Genomic DNA, 11,124 nt, shown 5'->3' on the forward strand with positions numbered 1-11,124 from the left:
ATGCTGAATGTTGGGCAAAACATCCTAGTGGGCGTTCATTGGTTTATTATGACTAAGGGGAAATTGGAAAAGGAAATTGCAAAGGATTAGAAAAGACAAAGAGGCATTAATTGGAATTTAATATGAAAATAGAGGAAATTAGGAGAAAAGAAAGGTGAAATGTCACAAGTTGCATGTGAGGAGGAAATTGAAGAAAATAGAGGCCTCATTAATAAAAATGTTTCTAAGGATCAGTTCACAACTTTTGTCAGTTTAACCTTTTGTTAGTTTAGTTTTGGATCTCCCTCTCTAATCTCTATATTCTTTGTCTCTCACACTTGCACACTTAGAGCATCCTTGGAGCACTCTAGCATTGGAGAAAGGAAGGAAAAGGAAGGATAAGAAAGAAAAAGGAAGCAAAGATCAAGAAAGGAAGAGTTGGATCAAACAGCTACATTGGGATTATTTGTAGTTATCTAGTTGCATGTATGATTTCATTGCTAGATTTTGAATGCATGGTGCATGCATGTGTTGGAATAATGAATTACTGAGAGTGGGGGGTGAATCAGTAATAGTTAGGTTCTTAAAACTTTTTCTGAATATGTTTTTAGTTCTTTCCTCTATTGTTTGTTACTTATGAGAGAATTCATACATAAAGAAAATGAGTAGCAAGATGATACATTCATATGTACATATAATTCATCACATGAGCAGGATACACATATTGACACCAGTATTTTCACATGGAAACCCAAAGCATAAAACCACCAATCTATTTGATGTTATGATGTAAATTAAGCACCTACTTAATTACATCAATTTGTTTGTGAGAACCTGTTAACGCTCGAATTTGCTTTAGGCTGAGGAAAGCAAAACTCGAGGCAACATCAAACCACGCTCAGCCTCGTAGCTAGCCCTATGAGGATAGGAGAGGGCTCTCTCCGGGTCTATCTCGGCACAAGGTCTTCAAAGGGGCTGAGATGACCAAATTTAATACTGATTTTAGGCTAGTAAATTGATAGGAAAAGGGGTTTTAATGATGGGGTTTTCTGGGCTGCATGGGCAAAGAACAGCTTGAGCAGAGATTTAATCATAGGCACAGATTGTTCCATAAGGCGAGGTAGGAGCGAAATTTAACAATTAAACTAAGATTAAACGGAATGGCAAGACTGTTGAGAAGTCGAAAAGGGCATGTGTGATGAATCCTTATCGAACATAAGAAAACATTAAATATGAACACTTCCTTAAGACAGAGAAAATAAATTGAATTCTGTCTTTCTCACCTAAAAGTATTCATTTAGAAACGATTATGAAATGAAATGGAAACATTACAAAGACATATGAAACAGAAGAAAAAAACATATGCTAAATTTCCACACCACAAGAATCTTACAAATCAAAGCTAAGCCATTTAATTAATCTCTGTCATTCAACTGTACAATGAAATGAAATGCTCTGTTCTCCTCCACGCACACCTTAGAACTTTTTCTCTAACCCCTTTACAAATGAATTTTAGTACAATATATAGACTCAGAATTGTGATAACAAACTGATAAGAATGAGGAGTTGTTTCTAAAATAGTAAAAATAGAAAAAACTATTTTTTCTGTTCTAAAAACAGACCAACGTTTCCCTTGAAGTCCTCTGATGGCCAATTAAGAGACAAATATTGGAGTTCAGATCCTTTGATTTTGCAACTGCAGTTAAAAATATACCATCGGTTCCTATCTTTCTGCTGCGGTGACTCTTCACCTTACGCTGGCCCTTTGAAATAAAAACTAATTTTTCAATAAACGATTTTCCACTCAAATTTGGCCTTTAATAAACGCACCCAGCTGCAATTTGCTAAGCTCAACACGTGTCTCCAGCGTAACAATGACCACCCAGCACACCTCCGCATGCCAAGGAAAAAACCCATCAAAGTCCATAGCATCGACCACCATCACTATTTGTCTTCATCATTTCTTCTGACTCAGCCCTTCTTGTGTTTCCAGATTTGTTAGAACACTGCACCTGCAGAGCAATAGATTGTTCATGCTTCTCACCAATCTTTGGCCATTGGGTCCTGCACAGGAATTGCTTGGGCAGCTATGGAGTCCTAATCCAATCGTAATGAGCCTCTCCTCGTTGACTGTTTGAGGAACCGAGGCCTTCCGGCTCCTCAGCTTTGTGATAAATTTAACTTATTAAAGATCAGCAGCAACAAAGAATCGGGTAGCCTATCCATGTGATCATCGCTGTCACTCATTTCACAAACCCTAGGCCTTCCTCCCATCTGTGAATAATTACGAGGAGAGAACTCGAGATACATAATGATATATGCCTCTAAATCTATCAGCCTACTGCTAAGTGTGTCGATTTATATGTCAAAAACCTGGATCCTATACGCAAACTCCACGAGGACAAGCATCTGGAAATGGCCTCCATTGACGAAGCAACTAGGCTTCAAGAACGCGCCTCGACCCCGCGACCACACACGCTACAGAGTACCCTACTAGAATGAATTCATTTCCAAGAGATAAGTCCTTTCTTTGGCTAGAGCTTTTGCTGCTGTTTTAAATGGCTCTTCGAAAGCGCCAGCAATGAAAGCATCAGTGTCCTTCTTCACCATTGGTCGATCACTAGGCCTGATAGCAACGAGCGTAGCTCCCTCCATCCTCATACCACCTGGAAGCTCAAGAGATTTGAGCATACCACAACTTCATATTCAATGTCGGAACTTGCGTCCGATTGGACGATGCAGAAGCTACCAACGGTTTCTCTCTAAACTCACACAGCTGTTGTTTTCCCATACATAGCATACCCTGACCATCGCAATCAGTGAGAACAAGGCTCTCTAGAGAAGGGTGATCGCAAATGATCTGTTGTAGCAGAAAATGCCTGGTAGAAGCTGCGATGAGAGAGCTTATCGTCCAAACCACACGCAACTTCAAACCTCCATTCGTGTAGAACGGTTCCGGAATGCCGCCACCGCTGCCATTTCCATTATTGCCATTGCCATTCTCGTTGACATCTTCCACAGAGACCAAGTTTTCGCCATCGAAAACACTCTCTGCCTCAGAATTATTAAGACACAGATTTCTCTTCTTCCCCTTCTTTTCTAGGGACGAGGCTCCCAGAATCACACAACTCTCCATTTCAAGAGAACCCAATTCCTCGATCCCCAATTCCCCACCAGGAAACTCGATCCTCAGATGCTTAATCTCCTAAAAGTTCCTCAGCGAAAGCAGTTGGGGTATCGTTAAATGCAGGGAGAAGAGGCATGATAGGGAGGGAATTTGAATTGGAAGAAATGGTATCTTCGCCATGGCACTTGTAATCCAGTGTTGTTGTCGTGGTGGAATTGTTGAATGGAATTCCTGGTGCGCTGTTGTAAACTTGAGCAGCCATGTAATATTTTCCAGATGATTTTTGGGCCTTGACGCTCTATGCAGCGCGTGTTTACCCAATGCGTAGCGCACTAGCAAGTGCGTAGCACCCATGTTATTTAACACTAGCAGGAGAGGCCATATGGATAGCACTCACCTCAGTGCGTAGCGCACACCTCCAATGCATAGCACACACCTCAGCCAGCTCCAATTCTTCAGAGATTGCGCAATTTGCCAAACATCCAATTCATTATTGACTACTGTTGTGATCTTTATATTTCTTGTCATATTTTGTGAATACTAACTGCAACTGGTTTTGATCTTGTCTATGCCCAAACCCATTCCATTTCTATAAACAGATTCAATTCTGCAAGGTTCATCACTTGTTTGCTTCTGCTTCAAAACAGACGATGCTTTAACTTCTGAAGGCTGTGGCATTCTTTTCATACTAAGGTCCTGTAAAAGTTCCCAAACAGCATGAAGGTGGGAGCCATGAATCGGTTTATGTATTATTAGGTCGCATGGAACCATTCCACTCTTCAACTTCTCTATATCCATACTTGAAGTATTTGTAGTAGCTAACCAGACTACCTTGTAGTTAGGAATCTGTCCACCTCCATAAACCTTACTCAAAAGCATTGAAATTTGTTCCATAGGTCCAACAATCATGTTGATGTCGAACAAAACTAAAGATAAGTACCTCAATGAGCTGTAGGAGGTTGCTCAACACCATAATCAAGGCATGTATCACTAAAGTGATATTCTGGAGAAACCAACTCAAAAGAACTGGAAGATCTGCAATTGTTGAAGAAAATATCATGTCCTAAGTTTTCAAGCATCGGAACAAGATCTTCCCATCAATGCCAAGACCTAAACCAGTTCCATCATTTCTGGCATTTGGATGCAACACTCTGTTTTGTTTGCTTTGTCTCTAATTGCTGATGATGTTCTTTCTGTTTGTACTTTTGCAGAGATAGGAGCTGCTGAAGCTGAGACAGGGTGAAACTTCCTTTAGCTTGCACATGTTATTGAAACATTCTGAGAACAAGCTATGCAAACATCTAAGCTGTGGTTGGTGAAGGCTGGTTGACATTAGCCTACATATTGAAAAGAGACTTTGACAGCCACCTGTCTGAATTGGACTCTGACAGAGGACTTGAGAAGACGAAGTCTAACACTGGCTCCAATGGGGATGGCAGCTGCCGCTTTTTGGAGGTGCCAAGAACCGCAGAGCTTTGGGAGAGCAGACAGTGCCTCCATCCATTGGGCAATGGAGTCATTATTTCAACAGTTAACACAAAACTATGACACATTTATTGACTGCAGATTTGACCGAAATGATTGAAAAACTTGCTCAGCAAACTTCACACTAAAACTGTAATGAAACTCAGAATGACATGCTACCTTTTGGCTACTTATTTATTTACAAAATCTACCCTACTTTGCTGTAAAAACAATAGATCAGGTAATACTGAAATGCTAGATCAACCATTCAAGTAAACCTGAGAATGATGCCACTTGAGAATGCTTCCACCAGGACACAGATGTAATTGCTGGCAGCCCTTCATGCACGTAATGAGCCTGGTCACGTAAAAGACAGCCTGATCTATCAATCAAACTGAAAAAAATTTCCATGTATGTTGCCATTGGATCGCGAAAGCCAGACTCTGTTGGCTGCCCCAACTCCGCAATACATACCTCCAGCTGCACCCTGTCAATGCAAACATCTGTAGGCAATTCTATTATTTCTTGTTTCGAAGGAGGAAGGATTTCCAAGAACTTTTTAGGGTCTTGGAAATCATATGACTGGATCTGCTCATCTAAACACTGAATCTCCTTCTCAACTCTTTCAACAACTAATTCACAAACACCAGTTTTGGCTTCAAAAGGAAGCTTCGGAGATTTCAAACATTGAAGCAAGGCACTGAAAAATTCTTCATTAAGTTCAAGATCCACTAACTGATTTCTTACTTCTTTTACAGCTTCACACAGGGCAGGGTTTGCCACATACCCTACCATTGCATAAATGGATCAGCGAGCACTGGACTGTCTAGATCGAGTTGGAGTCACCTGGTGAATGTCTCAGCCTTCATAAGTGTCTAATTGTTGTCCACCATCAGCATCAGATCTGCAATTTGATTTCATGTACTGGGACAAGACAATCTACAAGTTGAATGTCACATCAACAACAAACCATCTTCCCCAGTATGGTCGCCACTATGTTAACGCTCGAATTTGCTTCAGGCTGAGGAAAGCAAAACTCGAGGGAACATCAAACCACTTTCAGCCTCATAGCTAGCCCTACGAGGACAGGAGAGGGCTCTCTCCGGGTCTATCTCGGCACAAGGTCTTCAAAGGGGCTGAGATGACCAAATTTAATACTGATTTTAGGCTAGTAAATTGATAGGAAAAGGGGTTTTAATGATGGGGTTTTCTGGGCTGCATGGGCAAAGAACAGCTTGAGCAGAGATTTAATCATAGGCATAGATTATTCCATAAGGTGAGGTAGGAGCGAAATTTAACAATTAAACTGAGATTAAACGGAATGGCAAGACTGCTGAGAAGTCGACAAGGGCATGTGTGATGAGTCCTTATCAAACAGAAGAAAACATTAAATATGAACACTTCCTTAAGACAGAGAAAATAAATTGAATTCTGTCTTTCTCACTTAAAAGTATTCATTTAGAAATGATTATGAAATGAAATGGAAACATTACAAAGACATATGAAACAGAAGAAAAAAACATATGCTAAATTTTCACACCACAAGAATCTTACAAATCAGAGCTGAGCCATTTAATTAATCTCTTTCATTCAACTGTACAATGAAATGAAATGCTTTGTTCTCCTCCACACACACCTCAGAACTTTTTCTCTAACCCCTTTACAAATGAATTTTAATACAATATATAGACTCAGAATTGTGATAACAAACTGATAAGAATGAGGAGCTGTTTCTAAAATAGTAAAAATAGAAAAAACTATTTTTCTGTTCTAAAAACAGACCAACGTTTCCCTTGAAGTCCTCTGATGGCCAATTAAGAGACAAATATTGGAGTGCAGATCCTTTGATTTTGCAACTGCAGTTAAAAATATACCATCGGTTCCTATCTTTTTGCTGCGGTGACTCTTCACCTTACGCTGGCCCTTTGAAACAAAAACTAATTTTTCAATAAACGATTTTCCACTCAAATTTGGCCTTTAATGAACTCACCTAGCTTTAATTTGCTAAGCTCAACACATGTCTCTAGCGTAACAATGACCACCCAGCACACCTCCGCATGCCAAGGAAAAAACCCATCAAAGTCCATAGCATCGACCACCATCACTAGTTGTCTTCATCATTTCTTCTAACTCAGCCCTTCTTGTGTTTCCAGATCTGTTAGAACACTGCACCTGTAGAGCAATAGATTGTTCATGCTTCTCAATAATCTTTGGCCATTGGGTCCTGCACAAGAATTGCTTGGGCAGCTATGGAGTCCTAATCCAATCGTAATGAGCCTCTCCTCGTTGACTATTTGAGGAACCGAGGCCTTCTTTCTCCTCAGCTTTGTGATAAATTTAACTTATTAAAGATCAGCAGCAGCAAAGAATCGGGTAGCCTATCCATGTGATCATCGCTGTCACTCATTTCACAAACCCTAGGCCTTCCTCCCATCTGTGAATAATTACGAGGAGAGAACTCGAGATACATAATGATATATGCCTCTAAATCTATCAGCCTACTGCTAAGTGTGTCGATTTATATGTCAAAAACCCGGATCCTATACGCAAACTCCACGAGGACAAGCATCTGGAAATGGCCTCCATTGACGAAGCAACCAGGCTTCAAGAACGCGCCTCGACCCCGCGACCACGCACGCTACAGAGTACCCTACTAGAATGAATTCGTTTCCAAGAGATAAGTCCTTTCTTTGGCTAGAGATTTTGCTGCTGTTTTAAATGGCTCTTCGAAAGCGCCAGCAATGAAAGCATCAGTGTCCTTCTTCACCATTGGTCGATCACTAGGCCTGATAGCAATGAGCGTAGCTCCCTCCATCCTCATACCACCTGGAAGCTCAAGAGATTTGAGCATACCACAACTTCATATTCAATGTCGGAACTTGCGTCCGATTGGACGATGCAGAAGCTACCAATGGTTTCTCTCTAAACTCACACAGCTGCTGTTTTCCCATACATAGCATACCCTGACCATCGCAATCAGTGAGAACAAGGCTCTCTAGAGAAGGGTGATCGCAAATGATCTGTTGTAGCAGAAAATGCCTGGCAGAAGCTGCGATGAGAGAGCTTATCGTCCAAACCACACGCAACTTCAAACCCCCATTCGTGTAGAACGGTTCTGGAATGCCGCCACCGCTGCCATTTCCATTATTGCCATTGCCGTTCCCATTGCCATCTTCCACAGAGACCAAGTTTTCGCCATCGACAACACTTTCTGCCTCCGAATTATTAAGACACAGATTGCTCTTCTTCCCCTTCTTTGCTAGGGACGAGGCTCCCAGAATCACACAACTCTCCAGCGTGGTCCCAAATTCAGCCTTCCATTTCAAGAGAACCCCATCCTCGATCCCCAATTCCCCACCAGGTAACTCGATCCTCAGATGCTTAATCTCCTTAAAGTTCCTTAGAGAAAGTAGTGGGGGTATCGTTAAATGCAGGGAGAAGAGGCATGATAGGGAGGGAATTCGAATTGGAAGAAATGGTATCTTTGCCATGGCACTTGTAATCCAGTGTCGTTGTCGTGGTGGAATTGTTGAATGGAATTCCTGGTGCGCTGTTGTAAACTTGAGCAGCCATGTAATATTTTCCAGATGATTTTTGGGCCTTGAGGCTCTGTGCAGCGCGTGTTTACCCAACGCGTAGCGCACTAGAAAGTGTGTAGCACTCGTGTTATTTAACACTGGCAGCGGAGGCCATATAAGTAGCGCTCACCTCAGTGCGTAGTGCACACCTCCAATGCGTAGCACACACCTCAGCCAGCTCCAATTCTTCAGAGATTGCGCAATTTGCCAAACATCCAATTCCATTATTGACTACTGTTGTGATCTTTATATTTCTTGTCATATTTTGTGAATACTAACTGCAACTGGTTTTGATCTTGTCTATGCCCAAACCCATTCCATTTCTATAAATGGATTCAATTCTGCAAGGGTCATCACTTGTTCGCTTCTGCTTCAAAACAGACGATGCTTTAACTTCTGAAGGCTGTGGCATTCTTTTCATAGTAAGGTCCTGTAAAAGTTCCCAAACAGCATGAAGGCGGGAGCCATGAATCGGTTTATGTATTATTAGGTCGCATGGAACCATTCCACTCTTCAACTTCTCTAAATCCATACTTGAAGTATTTGTAGTAGCTAACCAGACTACCTTGTAGTTAGGAATTTGTCCACCTCCATAAACCTTAATTAAAAGCATTGACATTTGTTCCATAGGTCCAACAATCATGTTGATGTCCAACAAAACTAAAGATAAGTACCTCAACCAGCTGTAGGAGGTTGCTCAACACCATAATCAAGGCATGTATCACTAAAGTGATATTCTGGAGAAACCAAATCAAAAGAACTGGAAGATCTGCAACTGTTGAAGAAAATATCATGTCCTAAGTTTTCAAGCATCGGAACAAGATCTTCCCATCAATGCCAAGAACTAATCCAGTTCCTTCATTTCTGGCATTTGGATGCAACACTCTGTTTTGTTTGCTTTGTCTCTAATTGCTGATGATGTTCTTTCTGTTTGTACTTTTGCAGAGATAGGAGCTGCTAAAGCTGAGACAGGGTGAAACTTCCTTTAGCTTGCACATGTTATTGAAACATTCTGAGAACAAGCTATGCAAACATCTAAGCTGTGGTTGGTGAAGGCTGGTTGACATTAGCCTGCATATTGAAAAGAGACTTTGACAACCACCTGTCTGAATTGGACTCTGACAGAGGACTTGAGAAGACGGAGTCTAACAGAACCCACTCAAAAGAGGCACCAACCCCCTTAGGATAGAAAGAACCTACTTTCTACTAGGCACCAACCTCTTATGAATACAAAGCACCACCTACTCTTTGATGATCAATGGTTGTCATTGATGTCAACCCAAGCAGCACCAAGGGCTATCCCTATCTTGCATGGGAATTTTGACTTGAAAAATTAGTATATTATGGGTGAAGGATATTCTATATGGATTCTACTCATCAAGATGTTTCCGTTGATATATGGAGCACCACATAATTCTTCACGGTTTGAAAGATATTCGTGTTTGAAGTTAGTAACCCCAGTTAGTGGGATAAAACCCTATGGGGTTTTGGCATGGCACTCATAATTGGTTGTGGTAATTGAATAGTCAATAACTAATAATGTTTTTTTTCTCCTAAAATCCCTCCAATGTTAACTTGTTGAGGACCCTCTCAACTCAAGACATTCATATAAATAGTGACCCTCATATCCTCCTCTAGTAGGGATTTTGTGGATTCAAACAGGTCATCGTGGAATTTTAGCTATAACTATTTTGATGCGAAGATTCAGAAGCTGAAATTAAAACCCATTTGAGCCAAAATCTTGATGAACCTCATGACCACGTTTCAGAACTTGGTTCACTATATTTTCGGCGATATGATCTAAGTAATTTAAAGTTTTTACGGGCTCCCGAATTCCATGTCAAACTGGGGACGTTGGTAAACTCGTCATAACTTTCTCTCTGAGCATTGGATCCAAATTTCATAAATAGTGATAGAAATAAGATAGACTATAGTTTTTTGGATATTATTTTCAGGGCCGAAGGTCGCAACAGTGACACGTGGCACTTCGTACAAGTTTGCTCTACTAAACTAGTCTATAATCAGGGCATTGTAGGAGATTGGGCATAACACTTTCTTGAATAATCCAATCTTGATCATACCTATAGGGTAGGAAAGATAACTCATAGGGATACCACAATACAAAATTTTAGACCCTGGAGATCCAAAATTACATAGATACAACAGATTCAATATTGAGCTCCTAGAAGGAAAGAAAAGGCATGCATTCAAGGATCATTGCAGTAAGCACCACACATCAACCATCAAGGGTAAGTCTCCTACAGAAAGGTATGTATGATTAGTGTTTACATTTGAATTTTGAGTATCATCTTTGACATATGTTTTTGCAGGAAAACATAAGTATATACAGGGTCTCGGTTATATCTCTATGTCTCTATATGTCACAGTTAGTTTTGATACCACATTTTGGATGTCCTATTCTTGATACTGCATTTGATGCTAGATATTCTTGATGCTACACCAAGTATTCTAAATCTATATGATGTTGTAAGTTCATGTTACTTGTATTGTCATAGTTGATAGAATGGTCTCTGTTGTTGTACTTAGAACTTGGTCCATCACAAGGCTAGGGTCTATCATCAGTTTTTATTATATATATCTTTAGGTCATATTTGGATATAGTCTTGCATAGATTCCATGCCTATATGAAGAGTGGGAGTCTTTGTCTACTGATGCAAAAATTCAACAACAAAAGTGACAAGCACACTTCAGGTACGCATTGTAATTTGTATATGTATTTATTCATTATTATTGACTTACATGTGTTTTGTAGAAAGAGGTAAGTTGAAGGGTATTTTGTTTTGTTTTGGGATTGGTTTCTCTAGGAGAATTTTGCATGCAGGTCGAAGAAGATTCAAGTACAACATCATGCAAGAATTCAAAAGAAGAAGTATCAAATCAAAGGAAGCACTGCAGAGGGACATCCTTGAAGACATGACATCCATCCAAATATTGTAAAGTATTGTTAAGGCTAAG

The 11,124-nt window shown here is 40.4% G+C and overlaps 2 pseudogenes; both read right to left on the reverse strand.

Moving 5' to 3' along the window:
• Positions 1-2,472: 2,472 nt before the first annotated feature.
• LOC149147290 (F-box protein At5g46170 pseudogene) lies at positions 2,473-3,286 on the reverse strand (annotated as a pseudogene).
• Positions 3,287-7,223: 3,937 nt separating this feature from the next.
• On the reverse strand, positions 7,224-8,061 carry LOC149147291 (F-box protein At5g46170 pseudogene; annotated as a pseudogene).
• Between the last annotated feature and the right edge of the window lie 3,063 nt (positions 8,062-11,124).

The sequence above is a fragment of the Pinus tabuliformis genome, chromosome 9 (assembly GCF_031772625.1).
Source record: "Pinus tabuliformis cultivar Carrire ecotype Pingquan chromosome 9, CPIR1, whole genome shotgun sequence".
In the NCBI taxonomy this organism is placed as follows: Eukaryota; Viridiplantae; Streptophyta; class Pinopsida; order Pinales; family Pinaceae; genus Pinus; species Pinus tabuliformis.